Consider the following 14,722-nt stretch of genomic DNA (forward strand, 5'->3'; position numbering starts at 1 on the left):
AGCTGTCAACAGAATTTTCAAGAGACACCACACTGTCATACTGTGCAGCCACTGATGCCATGACCTCCCCATGCTTCTAACACCTAGTTAGTACTAAAGCATTGTTCCAGCACAGCCATAACAAGGATTTCAACAGAGCATGCAACAGCTGCCACACTGTCACACTCTGCTGTCAGTGCTGTCATTTTCTCCCCATGCATGTAACACCATGTTAGAACTACAGCGCTGTTCTACCACAGCCATAAGAAGGCTTTCAACAGACCATGCAAAGATACCACACTGCAATGACCTCTCCATGCATGTAACGTCTGGATAGTAATACAGCACTGCTTTAGCACAGCCATAACAAGGCTTTTAAAAGAACATACAACAGATGTCACACAGCCATGCTGTGCACCAATACCTCCCCATGCATGTAGCACATGGTTAGTACTACAGTACTGCTCTAGTATAGCAATAACAAGTCTGTCAAAAGAGTGCTCAAGAGATACCACACTGTCATGCTGTACAGCCAGTGATGCCATGACCTCCCTATGCATGTAACACCTAGTTAGTACTACAGCACTGCTTCAGCACAGCCATAACAAGGCTTTCAACAGAGCATGCAACAGCTACCACACTGTCATGCTCTGCTGTCAGTGCTGCCATGACCTCCACATGCATGTAACACCTGGTTAGAACTACAGCACTGTTCTACCACACCAAAAGAAGGCTTTAAACAGAGCAAGGAAAAGATACCACACTGCCATGCTATGCAGACAGTGCTGCCATGACCTCCCCATGCATGTAACACATGGTTAGTACAACAGCACTGCTCTAGCACAGTGATAACAAGGCTGTCAACAGAATGTTCAGGAGATACCACACTGTCATGCTGTGCAGCCAGTGCTGCTTTGATCTCCATGTGCATGCAACACCTAGTTAGTACTACAGCACTGCTGTAACACAGCCATTGCAAGGCTTTTAATAGTACGTGTAAAAGATAGCACACTGACATGCAGAGCAGCCAGTACTGCCAAGACCTTTCCATGCATGTAACACCTGTTTAGTACTACAGCACTACTAATGCACTGCAATAAGAAGACTTTCAACATATTGTACATCTGATACAACACTGTCATATTGTGAAGTCAGGGCTGCCAAGACCTCCCCATGCATTTAACAGCTGGTAATACTACAGCACTGCTCTAGCACTGCCATAACAAGGCTTTTAAAATAGTGTGCAAAAGATACCACACTGTCATGCTGTGCAGCCAATGCTGTCAAGTCCTCCACATGCATGTAACTCTTGGGTAGTACTACAGCACTGCTCCAGGATAGTGATAACAAGACTTTCAACAAAGTGTGCAACAGATACCACACTGTCATGCTGTGCAGCCAGTGCTGCCCTGACATCCCCATGCATGTGATACTCGGGAAGTACTATGAGTGGCCTAGCACTGCCATGACAAGGCTTTCAACAGAGTGTGAAACAGATACCACACTGTCATGCTGTGCAGCCACTACTGTCATGACCTCTCCATGCATGTAACACCTGGTTAGCACTATGGCATTGTGCATACAAAGCCATAACAAGGCTTTCAACAGAGCATGCAACAAATAACACAATGTCACGCTGAACAGCCAGTGCTGCCATCACCTCCCCATGCATTTAACACCTGGTTAGTACTGCAGCACTCTCTTACACAGCCGCAAGAAGGCTTTCAGCAGAGTATGCAGTAAATACCATATTGCCATGATGTGCAGTCAGTGCTGCCATGACCTCCCCATAGATGCAACACCTGGTAAGTACTAAAATACTGCTCTAGTATAGCTATAACAAGGCATTCAACATAGTGTGCAACAGATAACACACTGTCATGCTGTGCAGCCACAGCTGCCATGACCTCCCCATGCATGTAACACATGTTTAGTACTACAGCAATGCTCTAACACAGCCACAACAAGGCTTTCAAAAGACTGTGCAACAGATATCACACAGCCATGCTGTGCAGCCAGTCTTGCCATGACCTCTCCATGCATGTAAAACCTGATTAGTATGACAGCACTGCTTTTGTACAGCCATAACAAGACTTTCAGAACAGCATGCAAGAGATACCACACTGTCATGCTGTGCAGTCAGGGCTGCCATGACCTCATCATGCATGTAACACCTGGTTAGTACTACAGCACTGCTCTAGCACAGCCATAACAAGGCTTTTAACAGAGAGAGCAACAGATACCACACTGTTATGCTGTGTTGCCAATGTTTCTGTGATCCCTTCATGAATGTATCATGTGGTTAGTACTACAGTGCTGCTCTGGAAGAGAAATAAGGGTTTCAACAGAGTGGGCAACAGATAACACACTGTAATGCAGTGCAGTTAGTTCTGTCATGACCTTCCCATGCATGTAACACCTGGCGAGTATTACAACACTGGTTTAGCACTGGCACAACAAGGCTTTCAATAGGGTTTGTATTAGATGTCACACTGGCATGCTATGCAGCCAATGCTGCAATGACCTCCACATGCATGTAATGCCTGTTAAGTACTATGGCACTGCTCAACCATAGCCATAACAAGGCTTCACACACAGGGTGCAAAAGATACAGTTTTATGCGTGCAACAAGTGCTGCCATGACTCCCTCATGCAAGTAATACCTGGTTAGTACTACAGCACTGCTCTATCACAGCTATAATAAGGCTTTCAACTAAGCATGCAAAAGATACCACACTGCCATGCTGTTCAGCTAGTGCTGCCATGACCCATACATATAACACCTGGTTGCTACTACAGCACTGCTCCAGCACTGGCCTAACAAGGCTTTTAACAGAATGTGCAAAATATAGCACATAACAAGGCATTCCACATAGTGTGCAACAGATAACACACTGTCATGCTGTGCAGCCACATTGCCAGTACTGCAATGACCTCCCCATGCATTTAACACCTGTTTAGTACTACAGCACTGCTCTAGCACTGCTATAAGAATGCTTTCAACATATTGTACATCAGATACAACACTATCATATTGTGCAGTCAGTGCTGCCATGATCTTGCCATGTATTTAACACCTGGTTAGTACTAGAGCACTGCTTTAGTACAGCCATAACAAGGCTTTCAACAAAGTGTGCAACAGATACACTGTCATGCTGTGCAGCCACTGCTGCCATGACCTCCATGTGCATGTAACACCTGGTTAGTACTGCAGCACTGCTCTAGCACAGCCATAACAAGGCTTTCAACAGAGTGGGCAACATATACCACACTGTCATGCTGTGCAGTCAGTACAGCCATGACCTCCTCATGCATGTGACACTCAGGAAGTACTACACCACTGCTCTAGCACTGCTATAAGAACACTTTCAACATATTGTACATCAGATACAACACTATCATATTGTGCAGTCAGTGCTGCCATGATCTTGCCATGTATTTAACACCTGGTTAGTACTTAGCACTGCTTTAGTACAGCCATAACAAGGCTTTCAACAAAGTGTGCAACAGATACACTGTCATGCTGTGCAGCCACTGCTGCCATGACCTCCATGTGCATGTAACACCTGGTTAGTACTGCAGCACTGCTCTAGCACAGCCATAACAAGGCTTTCAACAGAGTGGGCAACAGATACCACACTGTCATGCTGTGCAGTCAGTACTGCCATGACCTCCTCATGCATGTGACACTCAGGAAGTACTACAGCACTGCTCTAGCACTGCCAAAAGAAGACTTTCAAAAGAGTGTGCAACAGATACCACAGTGCCATGCTGTGCAGTCAATGCTGCCAAGTCCTTCACATGCATGTAACACATGGTTAGTACAACAGCACTACTCTAACATAGCCATAACAAGGCTTTCCAAAGAGTGTTAAACAGATACCTCACTGTCATACTATACAGCCACTGCAGCCATGACTTCCGCATGCATGTAACACCTGGTTAGTACTACAGCACTGCTCAACCACAGCCATAATAAATCTTTCAACAGAGGGTGCAACAGGTACCATACTGTCATGCTCTGCAGCTAGTGCTGCCATGACCCCCTCATGCATGTAACACATGGTTAGTACTACAGCAATGCTCATCCACTGCCATAATGAATCTTTCAACAGAGGGTGCAAATGATAGCGCACTGCCATGCTGTGCAGCCAGTACTGTGATGACCTCCCCATGTATGTGACACTTGGTTAGACCTACAGCACTGCACTTGCCTGCATTAACAACACTTTTAACAGAGCATGCAACAGATACCAAACTGTTATGCTATGCATCCAGTGCTGCCATGATCTCCATGTGCATGTAACTCCTGGTTCGTACTAAATCAGTACTCTAGCACTGCCATAACAAGGCTTTCAACAGAGTGGGAAACAGATGCCACACTATCATGCTGTGCATCTACTGCTGCCATGACCTCTCCATGCATGTAACACCTGGTTAGTACTACAGCACTGTGCTAACAAAGCCATAACAAGACCTTCAACAGAGCATGCCACAAATACCACGATGTGATGCTGATCAGCCAGTGCTGCCATCACCTCCCCATGCATGTTACACCTGATTAGTACTACAGAATTGCTCTAGCACAGCCATAACAAGATTTTCAACATAGCGTGCAACAGCTACCACACTGTCATGCTCTGCTGTCAGTGCTGCCATGATCTCCCCATACATGTAACACCTGGTTAGTATGACAGCACTGCTTTACTACAGCCATAACAGGCTGTCAACATAGTGTGCAACAGATAATGTATTGTCATGCTGTGCAACCAGTCCTGCCATGACCTCCCAATGCCTGTAACACCTGATTAGTAATGCAGCACTGCTCTAGCACAGCCATAACAAGGCTTTCAACATAGTGTGCAACAGATAACATATTGTCATGCTGTGCAGCCACTGCTGACATGACCTCCCCATGCATGCTGCACTTGGTTGGAACAACAGCACTGCTCTAGCACAGACAAAGCAAGAGTTTTAACAGAGCATGCAACAGATACCACACTATCATGCTGTACAGTCAGTGCTGCCATGGGCTCCTCATGCATGCAACACCTGGTTAGTACTACACCACTGCTCTATCACTGCCATAAAAAGGTTTTCAACAAAGTGTGCAACAGATACCACACTGCCATGCTGTGCAGCCAGTGCTGCCATGACCTCCCCTTGAATATAGCACCTGGTTGGTACTATAGCACTGTTCTAGCAAAGCCATAACAAGGGTATCAAAAGAGCATGCAACAAATACTACACTGCCATGCTATGCAGCCAATACTGCCATGACCTCCCCATGCATGTAACACCTGGTTAGTACTACAGAACTGCTCTAGCACTGCTGTAATAAAGCCTTTGACAGATTTTGCATCAGTACCACACTACCACATTTTCATGTAGTACAGACAGTCCATCCATGATCTCCTAATGCATGTAACACCTAGTTAGTACTACAGCACTGCTCTAGAACTTCCATAACAAGGCTTTCAAAATAATGTGCAAGAGATAACCCACTGTCATGCTGTGCAGCCACTGCTGCCATGACCTCCCCATGCATGTAGCACATGGTTATTACTACAGTGCTGCTCTAGCATAGCAATAACAAGGCTGTCAACAGAGGATTCAAGAGATACCACACTGTAATGCAGTGTAGCCAGTGCTGACCTGACCTCCATGCATGTAATACCTGAATAGTACTACTGCACTGCTCTTGCACAGCCTTAACAAGGCTTTCAACAGAGCATGCAACAGATACCATGCTGTCATGCTATGATGTCACTGCTGTCATAACTTTCCTATGCATGTAACACTTGGTTAGAATGACAGCACTGTTTTGCCACCGCCATAACAAGGCTTTCAACAGTGTGTGCAAAAGATACCACACAGCCATGCTGTGCAGCCAATACTGCCATGATCTCCCCATACATGTAACACCTGGTTAGTACTACAGCACTGCTCTAGCACTGCCATAACAAGGCTTTCAACAGAGAGTGCAACAGATACCACACTGTCATGCTATGCTGTCAGTGTTGCCATAACATCCCCATGCATGTAACACCTGGTTAGAACTACAGCACTATTTTACCCCAGCCATAACAAGGCTTTCAACATAGTGTGCAACAGATAACATACAGTGCAGCCAATCCTGCCATGACTTTCCCGTGCAGGTAGCATGGGGTTAGTACAACAGCACTGCTCTAGCAATAGCAGTAACAAGGCTATTAACTGAGGGTACATGAGATACCACACTGTCCTGATGTGCAGCCAGTGATGCCATGACCTCTCCATGCATGAAACACCTGGTTAGTACTACAGCACTGCTCCAGCACAGCCATAAGAAGACTTTCAACAGAGCGTGCAACAGATACTACACTGTCATGATTTGCTGTCAGTGCTGCCATGACCTCCCCATGCATGTAACACCTGGTTAGAACTACAGCGCTGGTCTACCACAGCCATAAGAAGGCTTTAAATAGAGCATGCAAAGGACACCACACTGCAAGGCTGTGCAACCAGTACTGCCATGACCTCCCCATGCATGTAGGACATGGTTAGTACTACAGCACTGCTCTAGCATAGTGATAACAAGGCTGTCAACAGAATGTTCAGAAGATACCACACTGTCACGCTGTGTAGCCAGTGCTGCTTTGACCTCCCCATGCATATAATACCTGGTAAATACTATAGCACTGCTCTAACACAGCCATAACAAGGCTTTCAAAAGAGTGTGCAACAGATATCACACAGCCATGCTGTACAGCCAGTCCTGCCATGACCTCCCCATGCATGTAACACCTGGTTAGAACTACAGTGCTGTTCTACCACAGCCATAAGAATGCCTTCAACAGAGCATGCAAAAGACACCACACTGTCATGCTGTGCAACCTGTGCTGCCATGACCTCCCCATGCATGTAACACCTGGTAAGTACTACAGCACTGCTCTAACATAGTGATAAGGCATTTTAAAACAGTGTGTAACAAATACCACACTGCAATGCTGTGCAGCCAGTGCAGCCATAACCTCCCCATGCATTTAACATCTGGTTAGTACTACAGCACTGCTCTAACATAGCTATAACAAGGTTTTCAAAAGAGCATGCAACAGATATCACACAGCCAAGCTGTGCAGACAGTCCTGCCATGACCTCACCATGCATGTAACACCTGGTTAGTACAACAGCACTGCTGTAGTACAGCCATAACAAGGCTTTCAAAACCACATGGAACAGTTACCACCCTCTTATGCTGTGCAGTCAGTACTGCCATGACCTCATCATGCATGTAATATCTGGTTAGCACTACAGCACTTCTCCAGCACAGTCATAACAAGTCTTTCAACAGAGAGTGCAACAGATTCATAGGTTCATAGGTTCATAGGTTGGTACTAGGCTATCAGCCCTAGGACCTATACAAGCCTAGCCATAACAATTCCCTGGCTATTTCTTCCCACACTATTTACTTCCCTGGACCCCTGTCTAGCAGGGTGACTGACATGATCCTGGGTGAATTTCCTTTCTCCCATCCAATCGTCAAGGTTCCTTTTGAAGAGGGCCAAAGAGGCACTCTGCTTGACATGTATGGGCAGTCAATTCCAGAGTCTGGGGAGTCTCTGGGTCAGGAACCTATCCCTCCAGCATGTTTTGTTTATTGTGATGATAAGGTTTAGATCCCTGGAGCTTGTGGCTCTGAGGGATTGGGATTTCTTTAAGTGTAGCATGTTCAACAGCTCTGGATTTGACATGACCTTGTATGTTAAGCAGAGATCACCTCTGAGTAGACAATATGCGACAGAGTATAGCTGGAGTTTTTTAAGGCGGTCAGCATAGGGCATCTGCTTTAGGCCTGTGGTTCTTTTAGTGAGGTATTTCTGTGGCCTTTCCAGTTGTTGCAGATGTCTTGAGAGGTACATACCAAATGGGGCGTTGTATTCTATAATGGGTCTAATGAGGGATGAGTACAGTGGGACAATGACCTCCTTTTTTCTGGGTGAAAAGTCCTTAGTGATGATGTGTGCCACATAGAAGGATTTCCTGACTGTTGTGGCAATGTGGTTATCGAAGGTGAGACCACTGTCCACCTGTGTCCTTAAGTCTCTTATCACATTTTTGGTGTTTAGAGTACTGCCACCTATGTGGTAATTCACAGGTACATGTTTTTTCCCAAAGGGGATAACTATACATTTCTTGGCATTGAGCTTGAGCCCATGGCTCTGGCACCAAGCACCTGTTTCTGTAAGGCCCTTTTGTAGAGTATCTACATCATCTGGGGATTCAATAATGGCTCCCAGTTTGCAGTCATCTGCGAACTTTGTTAGCCCAGGTCCCTTAGTGTTGGCCTGTACTTCAGAGAAGTAGATGCCAAACAAGAGCGGTCCCAGGACTGAACCCTGAGGTACTCCACTTGTCACTTGTCTGGAGCTGGATTTGGAGTCGGCTACTTTTACAATGTGGGTTCTGTCAGTAAGCCAGTTGGCAACCCATTGGGTGATGTAGGGATTAATGCCCAGCTTAGTAAGTTTATCTATGATTCCAGAGTGGAGGATGGTGTCAAATGCCTTGGCGAGGTCTAGATAGGCTGTGTGCATCACCTTACTCTTGTCCATGGCTCTGGAGACTGATTCGAAGAAGTCAATCAGGTTCAGGAGACAAGATCGGCCCTTCATGAACACAAACTGGGTGGGGTCCAGTGTTTGAAGGTTTCCAATGTCTTTGTTTATAAGTTCCATGATAATACACTCCATGGCCTTGCAGATAAGGCTCGTCAGACTGATGGGACGGTAGTTTCTGGGATCCAAGGTGGATCCCACTTTGTGGAGTGGGATAACTGTAGCTCTGCTCCACTCAGTGGGTACAAAACCTGAGGTGAGGCTATGATTAAACATGACACTTAGGCGATGTGCCAGTTCATATTGTAGCTCATGTAGTACACAACCAGGGATGTCATCTGGTCCCATGAATGCTATATTCTTAGCTTTGGAGAATGCATTTTTTACCTGTGTGGCCGTTATTACTGGAATTTGGCAATCTTCTGGTATTGAGATGGGCCATTTAGGGGGTGAGAGAGGGGTGAAGTTGGCACTAAATCGATCTGCCAGGATATTGGCAATATCCTTGGGATCAGTATATTTAATGCCATTCTGTTTTAGCTCAGAGCAGATCTGAGCATTGTCATTTAGATTCTTGACATAGTTATAGAATGCCCTGTGGTTGTCTTTGGAATCTTTGGCAATTTTATTTTCGTAATTAGCTTTGGAGGATTTTATGAGGTATCTCAGTTTCTTACTGAGGCTGGTAAGGGAGTTTTTTGTATCCTGGGATTTTCCTCTTTTCTGCAACAGTTTCTTCCTTTTGTTGTAAAGTTTGTTTATGATAGGGGACCACCAGATTGGCTTCCTGTTTTTGGAGGAGATCGTCTTGGTTCTATTTGAAATTGCACAATTCATGCATGAGTAGATGTGCTCAAACAGTGCCTTAGTGTAGGATTCAGCAGTCAACCTTTCAGTTTCCGTCTGCATGGGTGTCATGAAGTTTGTCACTTCTGACTTGAGTAGCATGAAATTGGCTTTGGAGAAGTTTTTTATGGAGGTTTCCTTACTGGGTGGGGGTGGGATGTGGATGATAAGGGTGACTAGCTTATGGTCAGACCTGACTAATGAAGGGGTGACCATAGGTGTGGAGCATCGATTTCCCATGTTGGTAATGACCAGGTCTAGGATATTGGAGCCCCTGGTGGAACTATGGATTAGTTGATCCAGGGCATTGGAATTTATGAATTCCAAGAACTGTTGGGCAAAGGTGTTGGTACACGAGTAGTTTTCCCAGTTAATGGCAGGGTAGTTAAAATCACCCAGTATTAGGGTGTTTGGTTCTATCTTAATATTTTCCAGTATGTTTATAAAGGTTTAGTGAGAATCAGATACCACACTGTCATGCTGTGCAGCCAATGCTTCTGTGACCCCTTCATGAATGTACCACCTGGTTAGTACTACAGTGCTGCTCTAGCAGAGGAATAACAAGGCTGTCAACAGAGTGCGCAACAGATACCACATTGTCATTCATACTGTGCAGTTAGTTTTGCAATGACCTCCCTATGCATGTAACACCTGGCAAGTATTACAACACTGGTCTAGCACAGGCATAACAAGGCTTTCAACAGAGTGTGCAACAGATTCCACACTGGCATGCTGTGCAGCCAGTGCTGTGAAGAACTCCCCATGTATGTAACACCTGGTTAGTACTACAGCTCTTCTCAACCATAGCCATAACAAGGCTTTCAAAACAGGGTACAAAACATACAACACTGTTATGTTGTGCAGCTAGTGGTGCCATGACCCCTCCATGCATGTAACACCTGGTTAGTACTACGGCACTGTGCTAACAAAGCCATAACAAGGCTTTCAACAGAGCGTGCAACAAATACCACAATGTCATGCTGAACAGCCAGTGCTGCCATCACCTCCCCATGCATGTAACACCTAGTTAGACTGCAGCACTGCTCTTACACAGCCATAAGAAGGCTTTCAACAAAGTGTGCAATAAATACCACATTGCCATGCTGTGCAGTCAGTCCTGCCATGACCTCCCCATGCATGTAACACCTAGTACGTACTATATCACTGCTTTAATACAGCCATAACAAGGCATTCAACATAGTGTGCAACAGATAACACAGTGTCATGCTCTGCAGCGACTTGTGCCATGACATCCCAATGCATGTAACACCTGGTTAGTACTGCAGCACTGCTCTAGCACAGCCATATCAAGGCTTTCAACATAATGTGCAACAGATAACACACTGTCATGATGTGCAGCCACTGTTGCCATGACCTTCCCCATTCATGTAGCACCTGGTTGGTACTACAACACTGCTCTAGCACAGCCATAAGAAGGATTTCAACAGGGCATGCAACAGACACCACACTGCCAGGCTGTGCAGCCAGTACTGCTATGGGCTCCTCATGCATCTAACACCTGGTTAGTACTACACCACTGCTCTAGCACTGTCACAAAAAGGCTTTCAACAGAGTGTGCAAAAGATACCACACTGTCATGCTGTGCAGCCAGTGCTGCCATGACCTCCCCATGCATATAGCACCTGGTTGGTACTACACCACTGCTCTAGCACAGCCATAAGAAGGATTTCAACAAAGCATGCAACAGATACCACACTGCCATGCTGTGCAGCCAGTGCATCTAACACCTGGTTAGTACTACACCACTGCTCTAGCACTGTCACAAAAAGGCTTTCAACAGAGTGTGCAACAGATACCACACTGCCATGCTGTGCAGCCTTTACTGCCATGACCTCCCCATGCATGTAACACCTGGTTAGTACTACAGCACTGCTCTAGCACTGCTGTAACCAGGCCTTCAACTGAATTTGCATCAGATACCAGACTACCACACTTTCATGTTGTGCAGTCAGTGCTGCCATGTCCTCCCGATGCATGTAACACCTGGTAAATACTACAACACTGCTCTAGCAATGCCATAAAAGGCCTTCAGCATAGTGTGCAACAGATAGCACACTGTCATGCTGTGCAGTCAGTTCTGCCATGTCCTTCCCATGCATGTAACATGAAGCAAGTATTACAAAACTGGTCTAGCACAGGCACAACGCTTTCAACAGAGTTTGCAAAAGATACCATGCTATCCTGCTGTGCAGCCAGTGATGCCATGACCTCCCCATGCATGAAACACCTGGTTAGTACTACAGCACTTCTCTACCACAGCCATAAAAACCCTTTCAACAGAGCGTGCAACAGATACTACACTGTCATGATCTGCTGTCAGTGCTGCCATGACCTCCCCATGCATGTAACACCTGGTTGGAACTACAGCGCTGGTCTACCACAGCCATAAGAAGGCTTTAAATAGAGCATGCAAAGGACACCACACTTCCATGCTGTGCAACCAGTACTGCCATGACGTCCCCATGCATGTAGGACATGGTTAGTACTACAGCACTGCTCCAGCATAGTGATAACAAGGCTGTCAACAGAATGTTCAGGAGATACCACACTGTCACTCTGTGTAGCCAGTGCTGCTTTGACCTCCCCATGCATATAATACCTGGTTAGTACTATAGCACTGCTCTAACACAGCCATAACAAGGTTTTCAAAAGATTGTGCAACAGATATCACACAGCCATGCTGTACAGCCAGTCCTGCCATGACCTCCCCATGCATGTAACACCTGGTTAGAACTACAGTGCTGTTCTACCACAGCCATAAGAAGGCCTTCAACAGAGTGTGCAAAAGACACCACACTGTCATGCTATGCAACCTGTGCTGCCATGACCTCCCCATGCATGTAACACCTGGTAAGTACTACAGCATTGCTCTAACATAGTGATAACAAAGCATTTTAAAAGAGTGTGTAACAGATACCACACTGCAATGCTGTGCAGCCAGTGCAGCCATGACCTCCCCATGCATTTAACACCTGGTTAGTACTACAGCACTGCTCTAACACAGCTATAACAAGGCTTTCAAAAGAGCATGCAACAGATATCACACAGCCATGCTGTGCAGCCAGTCCTGCCATGACCTCACCATGCATGTAACACCTGGTTAGTACAACAGCACAGCTGTAGTACAGCCATAACAAGGCTTTCAAAACCACATGGAACAGTTACCACCCTCTTATGCTGTGCAGTCAATGCTGCCATGACCTCATCATGCATGTAATATCTGGTTAGCACTACAGCACTTCTCCAGCACTGCCATAACAAGTCTTTCAACAGAGAGTGCAACAAATAACACACTGTCATGCTGTGCAGCCAATGCGTCTGTGACCCCTTCATGAATGTACCACCTGGTTAGTACTACAGTGCTGTTCTAGCAGAGGAATAACAAGGCTGTCAACAGAGTGTGCAACAGATACCACACTGTCATTTATACTGTGCAGTCAGTTTTGCCATGACCTCCCTATGCATGTAAAACCTGGCAAGTATTACAACACTGGTCTAGCACAGGCATAACAAGGCTTTCAACAGAGTGTGGAACAGATTCCACACTGGCATGCTGTGCAGCCAGTGCTGAGAAGAACTCCCCATGTATGTAACACCTGGTTAGTACTACAGCTCTGCTCAACCATAGCCATAACAAGGCTTTCAAAACAGGGTACAAAACATACAACACTGTTATGTTGTGCAGCTAGTGGTACCATGACCCCTCTATGCATGTAACACCTGGTTAGTACTATGGCACTGTGCTAACAAAGCTATAACAAGCCTTTCAACAGAGCGTGCAACAAATACCACAATGTCATGCTGAACAGCCAGTGCTGCCATCACCTCCCCATGAATGTAACACCTAGTTAGACTGCAGCACTGCTCTTATACAGCCATAAGAAGGCTTTCAACACAGTGTGTATATTGCCATGCCATGCAGCCCCTGTTGCCATGACCTTCCCCATTCATGTAGCACCTGGTTGGTACAACACTGCTCTAGCACAGCCATAAGAAGGATTTCAACAGGGCATGCAACAGACAGCACGCTGCCAGGCTATGCAGCCAGTACTGCCATGGGCTCCTCATGCATCTAACAACTGGTTAGTACTACACCACTGCTCTAGCAATGTCATAAAAAGGCTTTCAACAGTGTGTGCAAAAGATATCACACTGTCATGCTGTGCAGCCAGTGCTGCCATGACCTCCCCATGCATATAGCACCTGGTTGGTACTACACCACTGCTCTAACACAGCCATAAGAAGGATTTCAACAAATCATGCAACATATACCACACTGCCATGCATCTGCAATAAGGCTAGTGCATGTGTGAGCCACAACCTCAGTGTGAGACTGAACCACAGTACCTACTGACTGTGTCTGCAATAAGGCTAGTGCATGTGTGAGCCACAACCTCAGTGTGAGACTGAACCACAGTACCTACTGACTGTGTCTGAAATAAGGCTAGTGGATGTGTGAGCCACAACCTCAGTGTGAGACCGACCCACAGTACCTACTAACTGTGTCTGCAATAAGGCTAGTGCATGTGTGAGCCCCAACCTCAGTGTGAGACTGAACCACAGTGCCTACTGACTGTGTCTGTAATAAAGCTAGTGCATGTGTGAGCCACAACATCAGTGTGAGACCGAACCACAGTACCTACTGACTGTGTCTGCAATAAGGCTAGTGGATGTGTGAGCCACAATATCAGTGTGAGACTAAACCACAGTACCTACTGACTGTGTCTGCAATAAGGCTAGCGGATGTGTGAGCCACAACCTCAGTGTGAGACAGAACCACAGTACCTACTGACTGCGTCTGCAAAAATGCTAGTGGATGTGTGAGCCACAGCCTCAGTTTGAGAGTGAACCACAGTACCTACTGACTGTATCTGCAATATGGCTAGTGGAAGCATGAGCCACAACCTCAGCGTGAGACCGAACCACAGTACCTACTGACTGTGTCTGCAATAAGGCTAGTGGATGTGTTAGCCACAACCTCAGTGTGAGACTGAAACACAGTACCTACTGACTGTGTCTGCAATATGGCTAGTGCATGTGTGAGCCACAGCCTCAGTGTGAGACTGAACCACAGTACCTACTGACTGTGTCTGCAACAAGGCTAGTGGATGTGTGAGCCACAACCTTAGTGTAAGACCAAACCACAGTACCTACTGACTGTATCTGCAATAAGGCTAGTGGATGTGTGAGCCACAACCTCAGTGTGAGACCAAACCACAGTACCTACCGACTGTGTCTGCAACAATGCTAGTGGATGTGTGAGCCACAATGCTGAGTGA

Source organism: Protopterus annectens, chromosome 15.part0 (assembly GCF_019279795.1).
Source record: "Protopterus annectens isolate FY-2018-M chromosome 15.part0, PAN1.0, whole genome shotgun sequence".
Lineage (NCBI taxonomy): Eukaryota > Metazoa > Chordata > Ceratodontiformes > Protopteridae > Protopterus > Protopterus annectens.